At 49.5% G+C, this 10,197-nt stretch overlaps 1 long non-coding RNA gene across 2 annotated transcripts; it reads right to left on the bottom strand.

The window, feature by feature from the left end:
- Positions 1-810: 810 nt before the first annotated feature.
- Positions 811-9,748, bottom strand: LOC115333779. 2 transcript variants are annotated; one of them, XR_005931067.1, is made up of 3 exons: positions 8,395-8,528; positions 7,596-8,302; positions 811-2,035 (listed from the first exon to the last, which is right to left on the bottom strand). It is a non-coding gene; the product is annotated as an uncharacterized LOC115333779 (long non-coding RNA). The 2 variants fall into 2 exon arrangements; XR_005931066.1 differs by having other exon boundaries at positions 7,596-9,748.
- Positions 9,749-10,197: the final 449 nt, after the last annotated feature.

The following is a 10,197-nucleotide window of genomic DNA, read 5'->3' as shown; positions in this document are numbered from 1 at the left end:
TCTCCTTTCCTTGCGCTGGTCACTCACCCAGTGATGTGACTCATCTGCCGAGCGCCAGCTCTGCTCCAGCACAGAAGGGAAACCTCAGCTTCCGCTCTGAAACTACACTGCCTCCAAAAAACACGCTATTTCTAGTGTCCAGCACAATGTCATGAGACTTGCAGCTCCCCTTGCTTCAGAGTAACTGAAGTGCACATACAACGGAAGGGACCTGTTGGCTTTTACACTTGCCAGGCTTGCCCTGGCCTTCAGAGCCCTTCTGAACCTGCTGTTCTCAGCAGGGAGAAGGGGGAGGAAGTCTCAGAGAAATTTGTCCCACCATAGTTTGGTATTTCTGCTTGTAAGAGAGGAAGGAGTTAATGTTCTTCCCCTTCCCCCCAGCCATCTCGAAGGAACAGGGGGTGTGGAGTTATCTAAAAAGCAGAGGCGCAAACTCTACTGAAAGCAAGAACTGGAAATGCATGAGAAAACAATGATGAAGAGCATAAACCAGCACTGTGGTGCTAGTTGTGGTGCAGAAGAGTTTGGGTCTGTTGCAACCTCGAGGCCTGTCATGGCAGAAAGGGCTGGGGTTGACACAGCTGCCTGCTACATTTAGGATCCACTGGGGACAAAACAATCCCTGAAATAATAGACTTTGTTCTCTTTTGAAGCTGACCTTAGTGATAAAGATCAGGGTGATGTCTGTGAGTCATAAGTAGGTGCTTGACAGAGACCACGGGAGTGTGAGTCATAACGAGTAGGACTGTGTTTGTCCAGAAGTGCACAGTAAGCCCTACTGATAGGACCTATTCAAAAAGCAGAACACAATTTGCTTAGGCAATGTTATACATTCATTAGTCCCAGCTTTGTACAAACTCCAACTTCTTCAAAATATTTAGCAAGAAATAGTTGCAACAAAAAGCCCAAAAGCTTAGTATTAAAGTTTATCAATATTGTCAAACATTGCAAAATTTGCTGGTGGTACTGTCCTAAAACAAGTCAGTAGGGTCTTGAGATTTTTTCTTAGTTTCTGAGTTTTCAATGCTAAATGCTTTCAGAGAGTTTGATTTGTCAAACTGGGTTGGGCACTCTCCCTCTGTCATTACCCCCCACCCTGAGATACCTCAAGTTGCAGATCTGATGTGCTACAAGTCAGTGACTAAAAATGCTTACCAATCATTAGATCTTCAAGTGGGATGATTTACATGGAATTACTTTAACTAAATAGCAGAAAGGCAAGAAAAGCAATAAGCAACCTTGCTGCAAGTGCTGACTAGGAATAACTGTCCCAAAACAAGGAGTCTTCTCCAAATAACAAGGCTTCAAGGAGAAGTGATGGACTCCATGGCCTAATTCAAAAACAGATTGAGCAAATATGCATTTTTCACTGGCTAATGGGATAGAGGGAAGTTAATCAGCAGCCTTATTAGTTTGTCCTCCAACTTCAAATAAAAAAAAAAAAGATTCCTACATGTCCAAAGAAAAGATTCTGTATTATGGATAATGCTGCCCTTACCCATGATGTTGTGATTACAGTTGCCAGAATCCTTGTTAAGTGAGCAAGATTATTGATTAACAGCTGGCTAGTTAATGCTGTGGAAGAGAACAGCATTGTCTTTGGCTGCAAAGAATAAGGAGCCAGGGCCCAATTGTCTGCCTTTACAATGCCCAGAAACTGTGCCAGCACCACTTCTGTACAGATTTGCCATTAGGAATACCACCGTGATAGGCGCTTCCAAAATTGGGGTGGAAGGGAAGTCTGACAGCACAGGATCAGAGTCGAGTGTTCAGTAATGATGGGATGTGTTGTTCAATACCTTGCTGGGTTTTTGGAGAGGAGCAGAATATGGACAGGAAGGCCCCTGCCCGAGTGGGAGGAAGGAACCGGTCCCCTCGGTGTGCCGCCGCGTTGCTCAGCAAATGCCTCACTTGGGGTATTTGACAAACTGACACTCTGCACACTGAGTGTCGAACTCAGCTTGTCAAATACACGCAGTGCTGCACTGCAGCTCTCAGCGGGGGTTGCAGATGTCTTCGCTGGGGTGCCATCATCCTGGGCAAATGAAAAGGGAAAAGAAGGGCTGAAGCTGCTGTTAATTTCAGAGGCTTTATCCAGTTAGCAAAAAACATCATTATCCCTCCTGTATTTCCCTCTCCAACACTTTTCTTTGGGTGAGAGAGAACCACACAAGCAAGGCACTGCCTTCTGCTGAGGAAAATGTCCACTATATTAATTCAAAGGCTGAAGCTCTGTGGACCTGAAAATGATGCCGAGAGCTTCAGACTAACCTTCTGCCTTAGCTATACAGCTACATTGGTAGCTTGAAATATTGACAAAATGTCCATGCAAACACTTAGCCGTGCCATTTTGGTACAACATCATGAAGACCGATGTCCCTCTAGACACACAAACTCTAGACAAAGACCCACAGAACACATTGCAAGGGGAGCAATTTTGCATTGGACAGAGATAAGGGCGTGATAATTTAACAGACTTCACAGCTTTCATTTTTAACCTCCTAAATTTAAACAAGTTATTCAGGCTCCTCACATTTAATTCCTTCTATTTGGGTCCCTGTGGTAATTTTGCATTTAAGCAGTCACGTACGCCCTAATGTCCTTGTGTTGTAAGGTACTTCAGCTAAAAGCCTAATTCTAGATATGTGAGTATTTCAGTTGTAACTGGTCTGACAGATCCCAAAGAACATGGGACGGGGCCTCTCTGTTTAACACAGGTTGGTGGCTGCGTGCATGCCAAAGACAAAATTTCTATTGGCAAGAATAGGCTCAGGGCTTTACCTCTTACTGTACCACTAATAGCTAAAATAAATTTTTTTTTTACCTAGACCTAAGATCTGAAGAGGCACCTCTTCAAGCCTGTCTGAAAAAGAGGTACAATTCTGCCCCTGGGCATACATGTAGGGATTCATCGTTGACTCTGTTGGAGACAAGGTCAGCCACCAGCACTGGCTCAAAGTCCAGTGCCGTACGTGTTCGCTTTTGCAAAAAAAAAAAAAAAAAGCAGCCATAGCAGCCTCTTGTCCCTGCAAACTTCAGTTCCCACCTCTGCCTGCCAGCAGAAAGCTCACTGTTAGGCAGAATCACTGTAAGGATCGTGATGCTAAATGAAAACCAAACTCCACATAGGGAAACAATGAACTTCTTAGGGAATGAAGTGAAACTTTCCCTTCTGTTGTCAAACTAACCCCCTTCTGCTTCATTTCCAGCAGACGGAAAAAGCCTCTCCTGCAATAAATAGAGCTTTCCACTCCCACACGCTGGCATAATCCAGCCTTTAAGGGTGAACGTATCCCCCCACACACACACACTATTCTTTTGCACAAAGACCAAAAGGTGCCATTGGTTCCCATACTCTTTTAACAAGAGTGTGCATTAAATGCAGAAATGCACTTAAAGAAAACTAAATAACAAAACATACACAAGAGAAGGTATTGCTAAGTAATACTGTGCTCTGTGTCCTTCTCAGATGTTGACCATTCAGATCTTCAGTGTAAAAAGAGATTTGAAATTCTGATACCATGCAACTTTCCCAGAAAAATTCATCATGGCTCCTAAACCACACCCCTTCTGCATAACACTATTTTAATGTCATTCATACTCTCTGTGGCCAGGTCCAGACACAGCTGTGTTTTAAGCACAGTGCTTTTAGATTTCTTCCCAGTCCTCTGATTTTAATTTCACAAGACCAGCAGCACTAGTTTGTGAGAAAGCAGCTGTGCTATTTTTAGTATCAGAATGAAAAACTAAAATGGATATGTTTGTTAATTACATTTTGGAAGGTAGACCATTACAGACAGAAAAGTAGAATTCAGCTGAAGTATATTAACAGCATCATACAGTGGGCAATTTATTAATCCTTTTCCATTTCTAACTTCTGTGACTTTTTTACACAGATGGTCATAGGATCCAATCTAACATTACACACATAGAAACATACCTGGAAAGGGCAAGGATTTTTCATGCAAAAACACAAAATAAAAAATGGTAATGTCAAATACATTATATACGTGCTCTGAAACCAGTAGAGAGTGAAATAAGATTTAACAGCAAGGGAACAGCTACAGCTTTAAAGATAAAATCAGTTTCTAGACTGGGTTACTACAAAGGCTTTGCAATTCTTATATTCCCTCTGCCCTCCACATTAGGCCTTTGGTGAGATGTAGATAGTGAACAGTTCTTTGTTCTGGCTCCTAATTCAGAATGAATTTCAACCATGGTAGATAAACTAAGCATGTTGCAATGGATAAAAGAAGCATGTGTATTTTCTGAGCATTAGAAAACAGTGTTAATAAGCTGATTTAAGATCAACCTAGCAAAAGACATACTGGTTTAAACACAATTAAAACCAATTTCTGTTATCCCTATCAAGCTCTTGCACCACTGCAGTATGAAGCAGCCAGGCACCAGCCGTGAGAGAGGGATGCCAGGCTGTGTTCAGGGACCTGGGCCTTCCTAGCATTTTGTCACCCTTGTGAAAAAGTTTTAATGTAGCCAGGGCTCTGAGTTAACATTTCTTAATCCAAAATACTCTGATCTGTGGGTTTTAGCAACAGACCAGTCATAAAGACACCTGGGTCCTTGTCTGTGCGGTTGGTCCAATTACTCTCCTTCCACATCAAATTCTGCTGTACCATGAAAAGTAAAAGTTTTTTTAACAAGCTCTGAATGGTTTGCATTGTTGTTGCTGATGTTAATAAAGCAGGGATGTGCTCTCTCTGTGTAAAAATGATTTTCAGTGAGAGTTAGACACCGCACACTAATGACAGCACAGGGGTAAAAGAAAAATGAACCTGTCGTCCCCAAAAGGACTCTCAGCCATATCAAAGCGTGACAGGGAGGCCACACGAAGAAAGACTGAGTGGGATCTTCAGCAGGTATCAGTGACCAGACCTCCCTCAACTTCATTGCTGATCTCTAACAGTGGAAGATCTGGCCTTGAGAGGGAGGGGAAAAAAAAAAAAAAGAAAAAAAAAAGAGAGCACTGCTTAGCACTGCTTCTGCAATTGCAGCTTAAAATAATCCCCCATTGTGGCTTTCTGAGGGGAAAAACAGCCACTCGAAATGTTGCTGTGAGCGACAGATAAGAGGAGGTTACACAGTGGAGATAATTCTATCAGCAGATGGGAATGGAGCTCGCTACCCCACCCCGTAATGATAGTATCTGATCTGAATGGATTTGTCATTGCCAGAGCTTCTGCTTTCAAGCTGAAGTGGGTATTTCCAAGTAAAAGCTCAGTGTTATAAAACCAACTGAGCAATCAACTGCATACTCTGAGGGGAAAACAGAAAGAGTTCTTCTTCCCGCATTCTTCAGTCAGTCCCTTATCAAAGCCACAAGAAGTCCCTCCAAGCTGCATCTCATCTCTCAGGTATTTTTACAGGGCTGTCAGACTGCTCTGCACCTCTTGATGAAAACAAATGGAAAGTAAAATTATTTGATAGACTTGACTCTAAACCCAATAACAGCATGCATAAAAGTGTTGCTGCGTGGTTTTGACATGCTGAGTAGCAGTACCCCAAGATGTAGGCTGCAGCCATTTCAAGACAGGCACTTATGCAGGATTTGAACTGCAATCAAGGTCATCTCTGTTTTCCACTTAGCGAAACCCAAACCGTAGCCTGGATTGAAAGCAAGCATCCCCACAGATCTGTGGGCAACAGGGTCTGCTGAACCCCTGGCCATCAGCAACCTTGGGGCATGCTTCTCCTAGGGGCTGGAAGCCTTTGTTAGTCAAACTCAAATGAGGCTTTGCTCATGGCAGACTTCCACTGGGTGCCGTCCTGCTCCATACAGGATCTTCCTGTGCTCCCAGCCCAGCAGCTGACACTGCTGGGAGCTTTGTCTGACAAACGTTGGAATATTGGCTCAGTAAAGTGAATCTCATCTATCAGGCAGGCTCCAGCAAAGCCTGGAGCCACAGCCCAAAGGGCTTGCTTCATCACAGGCAGGCCAGGCCATACACCCAAGCATAGTTCTCTGTAGCACATCTGCTGACTTGGATGAGACAGTTAACAATACAAAAGCAGAGCAAGAGGCCAAATGGTGCAGACAGTTAATTAGTAACTCTTGCTCCTTAGCTGGCAGGTGCCAAAGCAGCTCCATGGCTGCCTGCTCTGCTGCAGGGAGCAACGCCAGGCTAAGGATGCTATTGCTGCCAACGAGGCCAGGCTCCGCTTTCCAAGAGGGCTTGTGTGGGCAAAGGGGGAGCCTTCTTAGTGGTATACAAATCACTTGTTCCCCAGCACGAGCTGTGCAACAACAGCGCAGGGCAACACCTTTTGTGACACCCTTGTCCCTGCCCTCATTAAAACCAGGAGGTGTCAGGCAGGAGGTGATGCCCTCTCCCTCTGGCTCTGGAGTGACTGGGAGGTCCCTTGCCACCTCACCCCAGGCTTCCAGCTGTCTTTGGGCTGCAGTTTACTGGGCAGTGTGGTGAGCAACTGCCCCGTCCTAAGGAAAGCTCCTGGAAACTCTCATTTGGTAAGTACAGCAGCTGTCCCAGCTCTGGAGAGGATCTAGGTGACAGAGACCCTACAGTGCTCCAGTGAGGACTGGCCCCAAGCAACTGTGGGAAGCATAAAACCAGCCACATGTTCCCACTGCCACCATCTGTACTACCCTGTCACCCCAACAACCCCGCAGCCCTGTGTATGCCGATTTTTTTCCTTGTTTTTGTTATAAGACTAAAAGCAACCCCTCCTTGCTCAGCTCAAGCTGGACATCCCCCCTACCTAGCCCTGCTTCCCGATAAACTTCTACTCCACCTTGTCCCACAAGTCCCAACTTCCCCTTCAAATCCATTCCAAAAAGTGAAAAAACATAATTCAGCACTCTCCCTCGCAGAGAAATATGCCCCGCTACTCACAAGAAACCATGCGGTTTTGTGCCTCGTACCTCGACACCCCCCCCCACCACGCCCTCCCACTGCCGGCGCCTCAGCGTCGCTGGCGGGCTCCCCCGGCACCACTGACCGCGCGGCCGCGGGCAGCCGAACGCTGGACTCCCCTCCGCCTGCGCCGCGAGGAAAACACCGCTGCCGCCGCGCAAGTGCCCTCCTTTCACCCGGTCTCCAGAGCCGTGCGGCTGACGCTCCCACAGCTGTCCCCAGTCCTGGGGAGATCGTCCCGGAGCGCCCAGGAGCAAACCCAGCAGGCAGCCATTGGCGGCAAAAACCTGCCCCACGGCAGACGGGCTGACCCCACTGGGTCAACCTCCAGGAGCAGGTGGACCCACTCTGGCGGCAGACGTGCCGCTGAGGCTGGGGGTGCTCCAAAGCCGGATCCAAACTCCAGGCCCGGGCTGGCTCTACGGGACAGAAAGGCAAGGCACCGGCCACGGTCCCGGCTGCCCCACGGCTGGGGGCACAGAGCCCGTCGCGCACGCAAGGTGCCATTCCGACAGCCGGCAAACGCTTCAGCGAGGAGGTTGTGGGTTTTGGTGACAGCTGTGGGAACGGCTCGCAAGGCTGGGACCCAGAAACGCTGCAACCAGCGCCTCGTGGCTCGCCCAAAAGCATGCGGGAAGGGTCCAATAAGCCCCCCGTTACCTGGAGGCTGCTGGCCGCACGCCCTCCCACAGCCCCTGCACTCACCTGAGCGCTGCGGCCCCCACCCCAGCGCGCCAGACTGTGCCCCCGTGGCTGCTTGTGCCCCCGACACCTGAGGGGAGGGAAGAGGGGTGCATGGTAAACCTTCGTCCACTGTCCTGAAGCCATCGGGACAGCAAGAAAAGGAGCTGAAGAGCGCTCTTGTGCCCGGCTGGGACACCGTCTCTGCCTGGTAAAACCCTCCTCCATCCCGCAACTTCCCCTGCTCTTTGTGCGCTGTCTCATCTATGACTAATTTAGATCAAAATCTCCCTACTGCCAGCAACTCATCTGCAGCATGTGCGTGCGTGCGAGCTGGGGGGAGCACGCGCACATACATCCCAGTACCAAGTAGGACGACATACACGTCGCTATTGCTATTAATTGTAATTCATCCTCATCAATGAATCACGGTCCAGAGAGCAGTGCTCCCTGGCTAGGACCAGTGGCGTTCACATCCACTAGCCTACCCTTAACAGAGTACACCCGGCCCGACACCACCGCTTTTCCCCTGAAGGAAGATGCAAAAAAGCTCTTCGGGCTCAGGCAGACGCACTCCCGACACCAAGGGGAGGCAGTCCAAACCCAAGCTGGCTTAGTTCCCCCGAAGCTCGAGGTGTAACGTGGGGTGGGAGGACAGCTTTCTGCGTTGCCAGGAACATGGACACCATGCGGGTTTTGGAGTCCCAACCCCCGTGGTCCTTTGGGACCTCCTGGAGGAGAAACGGGAGGTCACCCCTAAAGGACCTATCCTCCCGTCCCCAGCCACCCCTTCCGCCAGGCAGGACAGGGAGCTGGCACCTACCGTGCTGAGCCAGCCTGGCCCGAGGCGAGCGGGGCCGGCACCGGGGGCCGCGCAGGAGGAGCACGGTGGGGGCACAGCCCAGGCACACAGCTCGTTTTTGAAGGGGCTGCTCCTCCTTCGAGAGGAAGCTGCGAATGGGGAAGATAAGGCTGAGGTTAGATAACAGGAAATGTCTGGATGTGAGTGACAACACGTCCAGGTTGTGAAAGCAGCTCTCCCCATCCTGCCGCTGGGGCGCAAAGCTCACGAGCGGGGCGAGAGGCGGCTGGGGGAGGGCAAACACCTCATGCCTGCGTCCCGCGCAACCGCGTCACCTCGGCGGGCCTGGGTCGCACGGAGCTGGTGGCCACCCTCCTCGCACCCCAGCTGAAGGCAACACAGGGCAGGTCGCCAGGGAAGCTGTGCCAGCAGCCGCGCTGGCTGTCCCAAGCCTAGCCGGCTCACGGCCACCCGGCCTGTGGCAGTCAGACCTGGCGCCTCCGGCTGCGGAGGACCGGAGGAGCCATGGGGAGGGCCGCGGTGGAGGGCTGTGGAGGCAGAGACCACCAGAAAGGCTTTGGCTGGGGAGACGGGCTCATGCCCGTGCTTTGCCCAGAGGGATCTCTTACCCCTCCAGCTGCGTAAGGAGCAGGGAAGCAAGGCTCTGCTCACTGGGGAGAGCCGACTCTCCAGCCACTGCAGGCGGTTTTGCTCCAAAAGGCTCCCGCAGGGCTCATCTCCTTTTTGAATGCACAGATGCGGGCTGCAGTGCCTCTGTTCCCCTGCACTCACGTGGGCAGACAGGCTTTGCTTTCACAGTCGCAGCGCCTGACAGAAGGCCAGCACTGGTCCTGTGCCCCTGCCACTGCCAGTCCCTCCGCATACCTGCCAGTGTCAGCTGAGGTCCTTGTCTCTGGAGCAGCTCGACACCCACAGCACCCGCACAGAAAAGTAAACACCAGTGTTTAGAGTTATAACCAAAGCAAATTCCACTGTTTCTCAACCTCCTGTCCTCTCCTGGACTGCCTGCAATACAAGGTGCTCTAAGGTACGCACCCCATCGTCTCTTAGTGCTATTTTCATCCAACCCAGCTGGGAGCAAGACTAGTCAATGCAGCCCTGGAAACAGAGACCAACAATCTGTCTGTGCTCCAGCTAGCAGGACAACTAGCGATGCAAAAGCCAAACCGATTCAAGCAAAACCATGAACTTTAGAGAGACGTTCCTAGTCTCTCTAGGCCAGTAAGTTATATAGCATATTTTGTAAGGCCAGGACTCATTAAAAATATGTCACTCTGTGTCTGCATTATCCCAAGCATGTTTGCCATGAGCTAGCCATGCCAGTGTTATGGAGACTTTGGGATCCTTCTCATAGGATCAGTTTTCTCGCAACCAGCACTCAGCTGGTGCCCTTCCTTTACAGTTTTTGCCTCTCAGGTTTTCCTTTCATTGCCTCCCCACTGCTGTCCAGCTCTGCAGCCAAACTGCATGGAGATCCTCTTGTGCTTGCTGCCTGGGTCTGCATTAATTCAGCAGCTTTCAGTTATGTTATCAGCACGCTTGGGCTGCAGCCACATATTTTATTATGTTCCTGCAGCTCTGTCTAAACCCCTGATCTGGAAAACACTTATTATGCCTCCAAGTAACTATGCACACTGAGCTCCCTGGGAGTGCTCACAAGCTACTCCTGAGCCTGCATGCCAACACTAGTGAGGCCAACCTTCCTGCTAAAAGTAAAACCTGGCACTTGTGCCTGAGGGATAGTTAGATGATGAGGAATACAGTTACTGTCCAGTTCCTCTTTCATCTGCCTGTGTTTTAAAA

Source organism: Aquila chrysaetos, chromosome 21, assembly GCF_900496995.4.
Source record: "Aquila chrysaetos chrysaetos chromosome 21, bAquChr1.4, whole genome shotgun sequence".
In the NCBI taxonomy this organism is placed as follows: Eukaryota; Metazoa; Chordata; class Aves; order Accipitriformes; family Accipitridae; genus Aquila; species Aquila chrysaetos.
This window is presented reverse-complemented; position numbering and strand designations above follow the sequence as displayed.